Genomic DNA, 13,826 nt, shown 5'->3' with positions numbered 1-13,826 from the left:
CATTGGCGCGTCAGTTGCACCAGCTGGGGATTCAGGCCCATGGCCCTCCGTTAGAGCCGCCCCCACTGCAGGGGAACCTGCCTGCTTTGCCACAGCACTGGCCCCTGGGAAGGGATTTCCGGCATCGGCACTGGCAGTGGACAGAGGCCCCATGGCTGGCACCATCTGCCGCCTCCATGGGAACGGGTGCAGGCGGCGCGACTCCCCCCCTCCGCCCGACACTGTGGTCAAAAGACAAAAATGCTCCATTCAGCCTCATGCGCTGCCTAGCCCCAAAACCTCCCCACAGCTTTCAACCGGCTCCGGAGAAACCCAGGCCGGGCCCAAGACGCCGCAGCCGAGCTGCCTGGGGCGCCTGCCCCGGAGAAGAAGGGGCGCTGGAGATCAGGCTGACGGGGCGTGGAAGGGCTGGCGTGCCGGAGGGCATGGTGGGGTGTGTGGAAGGCTGGCAGAGCTGTGTGGGGCCCAGGACTGGGAAAAGCCGGGGAGGGGGGGAGTTGGGGGGAACGTGTGTGTGCGGGTCAGGACTGAAATGTGTTGGCAGAGCTGGGTGTGGGGAAAGCTGCATCGCGCCTGCCTGCACCATGCCTGGGTTGTCAGCTCAACGTCATAGCCGACCACTAAATTCACCGGCGTTTTATGGGAAAAGCTTCCCCTGGCAATCCTATTCCAGTTGGCAAATATTTACACCCGACCATCACCCCCCCCCGCGTGCCCTCCCTCCCCTTGTCAATAACTCCCGGTGCTGCCTCTTGCCTTGCTCACAAACGGCCCCGGCTCCCGACTGGCGCCTCTAAGCCGATGACGCAACCACCATCGCCAAGCAGCACGTGGGGTCCTCCTTGGTTCCTTCCAGGGGCCGCTCCCTTGGTGCACATGGTTACCTGAATACCTCGGCCAGGGGAGGCCCATGCACAACAGGGAACTCGCAGCCCTGGGGCCCGGAAGGGGTGAACACACCTGAGCCAATGAGGTTTTGGGTCTGTGGCCAAAATCTACCCTTCCACCAAAGCGGCGCTTGGGACATCGGGTGAGACACATCTCCCCTCCCGTCTGGACCCTCCCTGGCCTTCCAAGGGACCTCCAGAGAACCCGCCGCTCGCCCACTCCACCTTGGCCACCTTTTTTCCCTGCCTGAAATTAGCAAGCCGATCCATCCCTCCCTCGCCCGCCCCCGGCGCTCTCTGGAATGAGCTGCCCATGCTAGTCACACGCCAGGGCTGGCTTTTTTCAAAGCGCGTTGCCCCGAGCCGAGCAGGCTGTCGTCAGTCGCGCGGAAGGGGTTAAGCGGGTTGTAAATTACCCATTAGCGTGGAAATGTTACCGGGGAAGAATATAAGGGAAAGCCTGACGGCTGGATTCTTTGCATTTCTAGCATCTTTATTTTTCCCCTAGGTCGCTTTAAAAAGGATGCGGAGAGGAATAGGCAGCGATTTACTGCAGGCTCGGCTGGGGCTTTCTTCTGGGGCTTTTTACACCGGAGTTTTGGAGCCAGCTACGCTCGCTACCCGAGGATTTTAGTGGCTGGGCAATCCAGTAATTAGATTAACTCAAGAGCCATCTGCAGAACCCGGAGCTGAGGGTGCACCAGGTGCAAAGGGAAGGGACAATGCGGGTGGACCAAATCCAAGGAGCACTGATCCAGGAACCAGGTTTTTTGCCCCAGGCAATTCGGCCCCCACCAGCTCCTGGGTCCGACGGAGTCGCCCAAGCCACGTTCAGGGCCTGCCAGCCTTACAACGCGGCTCCCATTCCGCACGGGTGTGATCGGTCACACAGGCCCAGAGGAGAGACGGTTAAAGCACTGGCAGAGTAGGGGAGGCAGACACAAGCTGGCCCATGTGGTTTCCCACCCCGTGGGGACTGTCCTGTCTGCCCTTCAGAGCTGATCGTACTGGGGGGGACCCAGCTGTGTCCCAGGCTTCTCCCGCACACGGTTCCATCCGGCTGTGTCTTCTCTTTGTGCAACACCTTGCACAGTGGGGTGGGGCCTCCAGGCCCCAGTGCTCCCTGTAAGCTGAGCGCTTAGGTGGCTACCCAGGAGAGATTCCGGTGCCGCCCGGCTGATGAAGCAGAGTGCCCACAACCAACAGCCTGCATTTCTACTGGTGGTGCACATCCTCACCTGCCTCGGTGCACAGAACAAAATTTATTCTGCATGGGGGAGAGGAGAGGGAACCTTGCCAGGCACGGCCGTAACACACACAGTAAACAGGGCCACAGGGAGTGGAAGGTGACTTCTAGGGATGGCTGCAGCTGTTCCCCCGTGGGCAGGATGCTCTGTGCAAAGCCGCTCAGCCTGTTCCCCCAGCTTCAATCATGCTTCATGCTGGTGCTGAATAACTGTCCCTCCCCCGCATCCCCCCGCCTGTCCACTGCTCTGCGTCGCTCCTTTTCTTAGCGCCTGGTGAGCCATGGCCGGCTGTGCCAGGCCGTGGGCAGGACAGCGCGTCCATGGAGTCAGCGCGTTAAAGGTCACCATCAAAGGGGGAGACTAACCACATCTGGTTTCGGGCAGACGCGCTGACTCAGAGCAAGTGGGAAAGGGCACTCTCTCTGGGCCACCTTTGTCTCCCGGCCTCTCCCTGCGTCTCCGAGGGCCTGACCCTGCCGGGCCCTCTGTCCCTCCGCTGCCTGCTGCAGCTTCTGTCATTATTCACTGGCAGCCAGCACCTGCTCTGCCACAGACGTTCGCTCTCCTACTGGCCCTGCTTTTCGTGCGGGGGGGGAGGGAGGGGAGGGATGCTGCGTTTTGTGCTTTGACACCCGGCCGAGTTTTCTGTGCAGGAAGAGAAATCCTTCCAGGCTATAAAACCCCAGAGGGTCGGCGGCTGGGCGGGTCCCCTGCTTTACCCAGAGGAATCTGCCTTTACCACAATGCAGGGCACCTCCACGTGTCCTTCCTGGTCCCCAAGGCCTCATGCTGTGTGGGCGTAGAGTAAAGGGGCCCTGGCATTGGTTGGGGACCACAGTGCACACAAGCATCTAGGGCACGGCCTGCTGGTCCCTCTCGAGGAGGGATGGGTGGGAACCGCCAGGAACGTGTTGTTTGATTGGCCAGTCCCACTCCACGCCCCCTGGTCGTTTCCTCCAGGTTGCTGCCGGCACGCTCCGTCCTGCCACCAGGAACGGATCCTCCCTCCGGCTGCCCACGCCCTCGTGTTCCATTCGCAAGCATCTGGGTTTTATAACTCACCCTTTACCCGTGGCCGCTCCAGTCTATGGAGGCCACCAGGAAGACCCCAGACTTGACTTCCGGCTGAAATTTCCTTGCAGGAGCCGTGAATTTCCACACTTTTCTGGTCAACAGCAGCCGATGCCTAGGTGTCAGAGAGCAGGTTTCCATCAGCATTCCCAGACCGGGACGGGATCCCATAACATTCCAGCATGGTGGCTTCCCATTCTATCTCCATAGCTTTGCTCATTGTTCTTCGCTTAGGACAAGCAGCCGTGTGTTCATGTGATTTTCTGGTGAGGGGTCCGCCCTGCATCCTCTTTCATGCTGAGCTACACTGGCGTCTGTCTACAGACAAAGCTTGAAACAAAGAAAAGGAAGTTTTCCTTCATGCAACTCATAGTCAACCTGTGGAACTCCTCGCCAGAGGATGTGGTGAAGACCAGGGATTTAACAGCATTCAAAAAAGAGCTAGATAAATTCATGGAGGATAGGCCCATCGATGTCTATCAGCCAGGCTGGGCAGGGATAGTGTCCCTAACTTGTCAGAGGTTGGGAGTGGGTGACAGCGTTGGGATCGCTTGATTATTCCCTCTTCTGTTCATTCCCTCTGGGAGCACCTAGCATTGGCCACTGTCGGAAGACTAGATGGACCTTTGGTCTGACCTGGTACGGCCATTCTTATGTAACGGTTCGGTGTGATCTAGATGAGATTAAAAAAGAATCCAGGATCCTGAAAATCTGTGATTAATAAAAACCCCACTGCCCTTTTTTTCCATGCCAAGAGGAGTTAGCCCAAAGGATCTATCAATTTAGGTAACTACATTCATCCTTCTGCACTCAGAGAATAGTTATCAGCGGTTCACAACTAAGCTGGAAGGAGAGATTGAGGGGTTATCATCTGGGTCTGTCCTGGGTCTGGTTCTGTTCAGTGTCTCCATAAATGATTTGGATAATGGCCCAGAAAGCACCCTGATGGACAAAATACCCAGCTATTGCAAGGGCTTTGGAAGCCAGGATTAGAAGGCAAAATGATCCGGACAAGTTGGAGGAGTGGTCTAAAATAAAGAGGATGAAATTCAATACAGACAAATGCAAACTATTCCACTTAGGAAGGACTAAGTAACTGTACAAATATAACAAGGGAAATGCCTGCCTAGGAAGGAGCATTGCAGAAATGGATCTGGGGCTTCTAACAGGTCACAAAGGCTATGTCTACATTGCATGATTATTTCAGAATAAACTATTCCGGAATAAATACTCCGAAATAGCTTATTTCGAAATAGTGCGTCTACACTACAGGGAAGCCTAGAAATTAGTCGGAGGGAGGCTCCCCTAATGTGGACACGCTACCTTGATTTAGAGACCCAGGAAGCACTGGGGAGTAATTATTTCAAATAGCCTGGTGGACAGGGGCGGATATAGGGCAGGGCGAGCGGGGCGGCCACCCCGGGCCCCGTGCTTCAAGAAGCCCCATGTCTTCATCACCGTGTCAAAGGGGGGCCCTGCAAAATTGTGCTGCCCTGGGCCCCGCAAAATCCTCATCTGCCCCTTCTGGTGGAGAAGCTATTTCGAAAAAGCAGCAGTGGAGCGTCTGTAGCTCTGTAGACGTACCCAAAGTAAATCGGAGTCAACAATATAACACTGTTGCAAACAAACAAACAAACAAAACAAAACCTTTTTTTGAGCTGTATTAGCAGCCAAGCTGGAAGCAAGACATGAGACGTAATTCCGTCGCTCTGCTCCGCATTGATGCAGCCTCAGCTGGAGTACAGGCAGTCCCCGGGTTACGTACAAGATAGGGACTGTAGGTTTGTTCTTAAGTTGAATCTGCATGTAAGTCGGAACTGGCGTCCAGATTCAGCCACTGCTGAAACTGATCAGTTTCAACAGCGGCTGAATCTGGACGCCAGTTCTGACTTACATACAGATTCAACTTAAGAACCCCAGGCTCCGCGGCTTTGCTCTGCTTTGCTCCCCGTCCCTCTGGTCTGCAGACCAGGGGGACGGGGAGCAAAGCGGCGGCACACGCGGGCAGTGGACAGCCCAGACGCGCCTCGGCTGTCAGCTGCCCGCGTGCTCCGCCGCTTTGCTTCCTCTCCCTGGTCTGCTGGAGACCAGGGAGAGGGAGGGCCCCGTTCGTAACTGCGGATCCGACATAAGTCGGATCCGCGTAACTCGGGGACTGCCTGTATTGTGTCCAGTTTGGGACACCGCACTTGGGGAAGGATGTGGGACAAACTGGAGAAAGTCCACAAGAGAGCAACAACATTTCCCTGCTGTGTTCCCTCCCTCTGGGGCACCTGGGATTGGCCACTGTCGGCAGTGGACCTGTCGGCAGTGGATCTGGGCTGGGTGGACCTTTGGTCTGACCCCAGTCTGGCTGTTTTTATGTTCTTAATCATGGAATCATAGAACACTAGGACTGGAAGGGCCCTCGAGAGGTCATCGAGTCCAGTCCCCTGCCCCTATGGCAGGACCCAGCACTGTCTCTAGACCATCCCTGACAGGCGTCTGTCAAACCTGCTCTTAAATCTCTCCAGTGATGGAGATTCCACAACCTCCCTAGGCAATTTATTCCAGCGCTTAACCACTGACATTTAGGAAGTTTTTCCTAATGTCCAACCTAAACCTCCCTTGCTGCAGTTTAAGCCCATTGCTTCTTGTCCTATCACCAGAGGCCAAAGAGAATCATTTTCTCCCTCCTCCTTGTGACACCCTTTTGGATACGCTCTCATGTCCCCCTCTCAGTCTTCTCCTTTCCAAACTAAACAAGCCCAGTTCTTTCAGTCTTCCCTCATAGCTCATGTTCTCTAGACCTTTCATCATTCTTGGTGCTCCTCTCTGGACCCTCTCCAATTTTTCCACCTCTTTCTTGAAAGGGGATGCCCAGAACTGGACACAAAACTCCAACTGAGGCCAAATTAGCACAGAGCAGAGGGGAAGAATGACTTCTCGTGTCTTGCTCACAACACTCCTGTTAATGCAGCCCAGAATCATGTTTGCTTTTCTTTCAAGAGCATCACACTGTTGACCCATATTTAGCTTGTGGTCCACTATGACCCCTAAATCGCTTTCTGCAGTACTCCCTCCTAGACAGTCGCTTCCCATTCTGCACGTGTGAAACTGATCGTGAGAGGCCTAGAAAAGCTGACCAATGAGGGAAAGTTGAAAACACTGGGGCTGTGTCTAGACTGGCAAGTTTTTCCGCAAAATCATCTGATTTTCCGGAAAAACTTGCCAGCTGTCTACACTGGCCGTTTGAATTTCTGCAAGAACACTGACGATCTCATGTAAGATCGTCAGTGTTCTTGCGGAAATACTGTGCTGCTGCCGTTTGGGCAAAAGCCCTCTTGTGCAAATCATTTGCGCAAGAGGGCCAGTGTAAACAGCACAGTACTGTTTTCCTCAAAAAAGCCCCGATTGCGAAAATGGCAATCAGGGCTTTTTTGCGGAAAACTGTGTCTAAATTGGCCACAGATGCTTTTCCGCAAAAAGTGTTTTTGTGGAAAAGCATCCTGCCAATCTAGCCACGATTTTTCCGAAAATGCTTTTAACAGAAAACTTTTCCGTTAAAAGCATTTTCGGAAAATCATGCCAGTGTAGACGTAGCCTGGGTTTGTTGAGTCTGGAGAAGAGAAGACGGAGGGGGGAACGTGATAACAGTCTTCAGTTATATCAAAGGTTGTTATAAAGCGGATGGTGATTAATTGTTCTCCTTTGCCACTGAGGACAGGACAACAAGTAATGGGCTGAAATTGCAGTGAGGGTTAAGTCAGGAAAAACTCCCTAAACTACAAATTACCTAGAGGAATTGGAGGTTTTTTAAGAACAGGTTAAACAAACACCTGTCAGGGATGGTCTACATCCGTGTGTCCCAATGACCAGTCTGTAAACTGCTACCAGCCCCTGTGATCTCCCTGACACAGTTTAGGTAGGTAGCAAGCTAGTCCAAAGTACCAAAAAGAATGGGAAATCCTGTGCCAGGTAAGACACAACTCTGCCTCAGCGCGGGGGCTAGACTAGCTGACCTTTCATGGTCCCTTCCCATCCTACATTTCTATGATTCCATCTGAGCGCCCAAGGAGAACAATCCTGTTTTGCTTCTTTTCCTGTGTTTCACGCCAGAGGCGGATGCTTTTCAGCAGAGATGGAAGACAGCACTTTATTCAGAGCAATGAAACATGATGGGATCTTTTTTGGGGGGGAGGGGGGTCTGTTACTGCATTATCTGTACAGCTCTTAGCACCACCTATAAGTAATGGCGCCTGATACTTTCCATTATAAGCCCCTGTTTTCCATTGCTGATAACTTTGCCAAACTTTAAGGCGGGGCGAGGGCTAAAATTTGCCAGGCTGGGTGTCTCCCTCAGGGTGAGTCTACCCTGCAATGTTTTTCCAGAAAAACAATACTTGCGTTCACACTGCCATTGAGTTCTTTTGACAGAAAGTCAAAAGAACGGAGGGGTTTTTCTGACGGCGGCAAACCTCATTCTACGAGGAAGAAGCCTTTTTTGGAAAAAGCTTTTTTGGAAAAAGGCATGCGTGGACGCTGAAGAGGGAGTTCTTTCAAAAGGAGAGGCCTCCAGGAAAAAGTACGGGTGCCCTGGTGGCCATTCCATCCACAAGTAATTGCCAAGTAATCGCAACTTAAATACGAGATAGCGTCCAATCAATATGGACGTTCTCTTTCAAGAAAGCACATCGCTTTTTTGTTGCGCTTGTGTAAAGTAATGCACTTTGGGAAAAATAACCCCAACTCTACGTACAGTATGATGGGGGCTAATTTGCCTACGACAAATCAGGAAAGAGATCTTGGAGTTATCATGGACAGTTCTCTGAAAACTTCCACGCAGTGTGCAGCGGCGGTCAAAAAGGCAAATAGGATGCTAGGAATTATTAGGAAAGGGATAGAAAATAAGACCCAGAATATCTTACTGCCCCTGTATAAAACTATGGTACGCCCACATCTTGAATACTGTGTTCAGATGTGGTCTCCTCACCTCAAAAAAGATATTTTGGCCTTGGAAAGGGTTCAGAAAAGGGCAACTAAAATGATTAGGGGTTTGGAACGGGTCCCATATGAGGAGAGGTTAAAGCGACTGGGACTTTTCAGTTTAGAAAAGAGGCGACTGAGGGGGGATAGGATAGAGGTCTATAAAATCATGAGTCGTGTGGAGAGGGCTGATAAAGAAAAGTTATTTATTAGTTCCCTAAATAGAAGAACTAGAGGACACCAAATGAAATTAATGGGTAGCAGGTTTAAAACTAATAAAAGAAAGATCTTCTTCACACAGCGTGGAGTCAACCTGTGGAACTCCTTGCCAGAGGAGGCTGTGAAGGCTAGGACTATAATAGAGTTTAAAGAGAAGCTAGATAATTTCATGGAGGTTAGGTCCATAAAAGGCTATTAGCCAGGGGATAAAATGGTGTCTTTGGCCTCTGTTTGTATCAGAGGCTGGAGAGAGATGGCAGGAGACAACTCGCTTGATCATTGTCTTCGGTCCACCTTCTCTGGGGCACCTGGTGCTGGCCACTGTCGGCAGACAGGATACTGGGCTAGAAGGACCTTTGGTCTGACCCAGTATGGCCATTCTTATGTTCTGCTGTGTGGATGCTCTCTTTCGAAAGAAGTTTTTCCAGAAGAGCTCTTCCAGAAAAGCTTCTTCCGAAAGAAGCCTGCAGTCTGGACATAGCCTCAGACTGACACGGTGGGGGAAATTTCAGCTAACGCGGTGCAGACGTTTCTGAGCATGAGGCTAGCGGGAAAAGCATGGTTTTGTCCATGTTAAAAAAATTGGCCAAAATGCTTCATTAAGACGCCTGAGCACCTTCGTGCTCTGGAGCAAGGACTTGAAATCTGCCAAGGGAGACCACTCAGGAGCCAGGATGGTGCCTTTTCGCAACACTGAAAATTCACCCAAATTTGGCCTTTGGAAAATCGCACGTGGGGCTAGTTAGAGTTTGGTAGCTAAATTGGCGGATGTTTCTGTCCGCACTGAGCATGCTCTGTTCTCCCCCTGCGCCGGCCGGGAGCTGGATTGCATATGTGCCCTGCGCGCCAAGTGACTGAGCATGGGCAGGACTGGCCCTGCGATGACTCTTTGCCACCCTGTGGGGCTGCAGCAGGCACCAGACGTGAGAGCCACAGCCTGTCTCTCCTGGGCTCTCCATTACCCACCTGCTGGGCCCAGGCCACCTTCCGGAGGAGGAAGAGCAGCTTGACTGGAATGCAGAGGGGGGATGAAGAGGGAAGATACAAAGTGGGGGGCAGGAGCAGGCAACAAAGCCCAATAGGGTAGCAGCAGGTGAAGGGGCAGGGAGAGTCTCGGGGTCGGGGAGCCGGGGTAGAAGAATTTGTGAAGACAAGCCGCTTCTACTGGGCCAGTACTACTACCCCTCCAGTACCGGGGTGGGCAATAATTTTTTAAGTCAAATTTTTGAAGTAGCCCTGGGCCACCCTGGAAGGGGCGGGGCCTAAACAGGAAGGGGGAGGGGTCTAAATGGGAAGGGGCGTGGCCACCCCACCCCCAGACCAATGGGGAGCCTCTTTGCCCCCCCTTCATCTAGGCACCCATGCCCTGGAAGAGTCTTAGCATGCTCCCCCACCCCAGACCAATCAGGGCCTGGGGGCAGGGGAGCATAGGAAGCCTCCTTCTACCCTGCAAGGAGCACGTGGCACTTTGAAGTGCCGCGGGCTCCTTGCAGGCCAGGCAGGGAGAAGGAAGCTTCATGCAGCTCCCCTACTCCCAGGCCCTGATTGGCCTGGGGGGCGGGGGAACAGCAGGGCCTCTGCGGGCCCGATCCAACCACCTGGCGGGCCGCATCCGGCCCATGGAGGCCCTTTCGCCCACCCCTGCTCCAGTAGTACAAGCAGCAGCGGTACGTGCAGGTACCTCTACAGATCACAACTGTGTGTGTGGATGGAGGCATCAGTGTTCCCTCTCGTTTTTTTCCACCCATGTGCGAATAAATCTTGTCATGTGCAGATGTGCACCACCTGGAGAAACAGATGTTGCCAGCTGTGCACGCTGTGGGCGCTCTGCTCATCAGCTGGGCAGCATATGAGTCTCTCCTGGGTGGCCACCCAAGCACACAGCTTACAGGGAACACTGATGGGGGTCCTCCGGAAAGTGGGATTTTTTTCTTTCAGTGTTAACATTTTGTTTAACGAGGAAATTACCTCTCCAAAAGTTACATTAAAGAACCTGAAGGTTGCAAAGGGAACCAAGTTAGGAAAGCCAGAATGAAGGCTGCCGGTCCAACTTTATTCCTTGCGTGCACAGTGTGATATGCTCTTTAAGTATATGGGCACACGCCATTGGGTAGGGCCCTTTGCACCAAATGAGTTTGGTAGCTTTTGATGTAATGGAAGGTGCTGTGATTAAATTGGGGGCATTCAGAATGAAGGTGGCTGCAGAAGAGCAAGACTGAAAATTCTGCTGTGAGCAAAAACAACCGACTTGCCAAGACTACCATTGTTTATTTATATTTGTATAGAGCAGTCGGCAGCCCAGCGATGTTTAGGTCCCGGACAGATCATTAAAAGGCCAATTTCTGTCTGGAAGAAGCATATTCTCTGTCTTGTTCAATCCTTAATTGGATGTGACCTCTGGCTGGCCGTCTTGACGGATCTACTGCGGAACACCTGGCCTGGGAGCTGTGGGGGGAGGGGCGGGCTTATTGGACCCAGTCCACACACACAGTTGCACCAGTTTAACATAGGATGTCTTTTAAATCAATCGCCTTAAACAGCCTCTGGCCACTCTTACTTCCAGCTAAACCTTGCTTATATTGATTTTGCTTAGATGGACCCATTGTTGCCTTCCGCTCTCTACTCAATATTTGAGAGAGTGAGTGTGTCTGTCTGTCTGTCTGTTCAAGAACTCCTCCCAAACGGCGACAGCTAGGGCCACCGAATTTGTTATACAACTCCCTCTTATAACTTAAAGCAAGGTCGGGGGTGGGTTGTGCCAGAACAATTGGCTGTGCCCGGAATGGGATTGGTTCTCATAAAACCATTCAGAAAAAAAGAGACAGGATCACCTGGCAGGTGACAGGGGCTGGCTAGGGGCATTCCCCATCTGGGACTGAGGGCACTCCCCTCCCCCACATCTGGGACTGGCTCAGCTCCAAACCTCCCACGCCCCAGGTGCACTTTAGAAAGGAGTTGGGGAGGTTGTTCCCCCTTGTCAGGGGGCGAGGGGAAAGTGCAGTTTGCTGCATTCCTCACTCTGGCCGGAGAGTGCAGCGGGCAGGTGCGTTATGCACTTTGCTCTCGCTCCCTGACAGGGACAGAAAAGGGAAGAGCAAGCAGTCCTGGTACAAAACTAATGGAGGGGGGGTGGTTCTCCAGAGCCCCTCTTCATCCCCCCCAACCCTGACTCCTGCACCCCCCCAACCCTAGCTCCCTGCCCTGAGCCCCTTCTTAAGGACCCGAGGAACACTGCGTAAATGTGTTAGTGCAGATAGAAGGCACAGATACATGGAAGTAAGAGTTTCTTTGATGGAAAACTTGCATTTTCAGTTAAATGTCTGGTTTTTTATTGAATTGGGGGGGTCACTGAAAACCCCAAATTCTTGTAGGTGTCAAAATCCCTCCCCCATATTTAAAACAAATTTATTTTCATTTTAGCGGCAGGGGGAAGGGGACAAAAACACACAAAATATTCCAGAAAATGTGGTCAGGGGAAGAAAACTGACTCCCCCCAAGCTGTGAAGAGCGCCTGGCAAGTACCTGATTTATTGGTTGATCTTTGTTAAATTGGCACCCTGTGTGAGGTGAAACCCTTTGTTCCTTGTGTGTACAGCTCTGAGCACACGGGGCCCTGGAAACTTTGTGGCTATAGGAAAACATGCAGCTCCTGACCTTGGACAGTTATTAATTAGGGAAGGACAAGAGCAACAGGAACAAACATTCAAAATAGTTCAGACCCAGACAGACTGCAGAGAACTTCCCAAGGATCGTGCACAACTGGGTGACTGGGCAACAAAATGAGATTTTGAGTGAATAGATCGATGAACTCATCCGTTCAATGTACCAGGCAGTTAATCAAGCCGATGGACTGTTGGGAGTTGTGAAGAAAGGAATAGATAATAAAACAGCACACATCATATTGCCGCTGTATAAATCCATGGGACGCCCCATCTTGAACACTATGTCTAGATGTGGTCGCCTTGTCTCAAAACAGATATCTTGCTCTTGGAAGAGGTTCAGGAAAGGGATATAGAACGGCTGCCAATATGAGGAGAGATTAATAAGACTGGAAATTTCATCTCGGAAAGGTGACGAGTAAGGGGGATATGACCCTGTAAACTGAGTGCTCGGGTGGCCACCCAAGAGAGATTGCAATGCTGCCCAGCTGATTAGCAGAGCACCACAGTGCCCATAGCATGTATGTATCTTGGTGGTGCACATCCGCTCATGTCTTGGTGCACATAACAAAATTTATACCGCACATGACTGGGGACAAAATTAGAGGGAATGTTGGAAATGACTGAGGGCTATGAAATCATGACTGGTGTGGAGAAAGAACATAAGGAAGTGTTGTTGACTCCTTCTCAAAGCACAAGAACTAGAGGGTCATCAAATGAAATGAATAGGCAGCAGGTTTAAAGCCAACAAAAGGAAGTATTCACACAACTGCAGAGTTAACCTGTGGAACTCCTCGCCAGAGGATGTTGTGAAGTCCAAGACTTCTAAAAAGAGCTAGATAAATTCGTGGCTAGGTCCAGCAATGGCTATTAGCCAGGTTGGGCAGGGAGGGTGCCCCTAATCTCTTCTTGCTACAGGGGAGGGATCACTTGAGGAGTCCCTGTTCTGTTCACTCCCTCCTGGGCACCTGACATTGGTCACTGGGCTAGATGGACCTTTGGCCTGACCTACTGAGGCCTGTTATGAATTTTTGCAGGCGGGGGCCAAGGCCCGAGGCTTTCCTTTTGGCCAGACAAGCCCCCCCAGCCCCCCCCCCCCCCCCCGCCGACTGGAAGGCGGAGCCACCGCAGCCAGGCGAGGGCTGGGGACAGGGTGAGGCCGGGACACCGGCTGCCAGGCGCACACGTGGGAGCGCAGCGCTCCAGGCGCCCGGGCGGGGGCTAATCCCAGTTCCTGTCCCGGGGAGCCAGGCCAGCCGCGTGGAGAGTTCATTACTCACCTTCCTCTCTCGCCGGGAATGTGTCTCCCTTCCAAGCCTCGGGGGTGGATGGGCAGGGCGGGGCACCCGGAAACCATCCGTCCAGGGAGCTGCAGGGCGTTTTGCTGGGAGGCTGCTCCCCAGCTCTCCAAAGCCGCTCGCCCGCGGTTCCAGGGGTCTGGCTCTGCCCGCAGGGAAAGGCTGCGAGCCACGCACAAAGATCCCGCCCCGAGCGGGTAGGTATTTACAGCGGTGAGTCACCGTTGATCTTTTGCAAGGCGCTGATTGAGTAACAGGAAATGTCACAGGGAGATGGGGGGGGCTTTCTCCCACACCCCTTTCATTTGCTCTGCAGCCACCCAGAGACAAGGGGGGGCTGGGGGCTGAGGGAAATAGTGGAGAATCTCTTCTGACTTCGGGTTTGCAAATTTCTGCCCCCCCCCCCACCCTCATGGGGGCGGGGCCGGGCAGCGGGAGGCGTGGCCAGAGACGCATTAAGAACCTTGTCAATTTCAGTTG

General features: G+C 52.7%; 1 long non-coding RNA gene across 1 annotated transcript; it reads right to left on the bottom strand.

The window, feature by feature from the left end:
• Positions 1-1,146: 1,146 nt before the first annotated feature.
• Positions 1,147-13,672, bottom strand: LOC149520894 (uncharacterized). The gene is made up of 3 exons (XR_016348191.1): positions 13,329-13,672; positions 3,197-3,320; positions 1,147-2,154 (listed from the first exon to the last, which is right to left on the bottom strand). It is a non-coding gene; the product is annotated as an uncharacterized LOC149520894 (long non-coding RNA).
• Positions 13,673-13,826: the final 154 nt, after the last annotated feature.

This window comes from Pelodiscus sinensis, chromosome 32 (genome assembly GCF_052426305.1).
Source record: "Pelodiscus sinensis isolate ZL-2025 chromosome 32, ASM5242630v1, whole genome shotgun sequence".
NCBI lineage: Eukaryota > Metazoa > Chordata > Testudines > Trionychidae > Pelodiscus > Pelodiscus sinensis.
The sequence above is the reverse complement of the archived record's forward strand: the minus strand, read 5'-3'. Positions and strand labels throughout refer to the sequence as shown.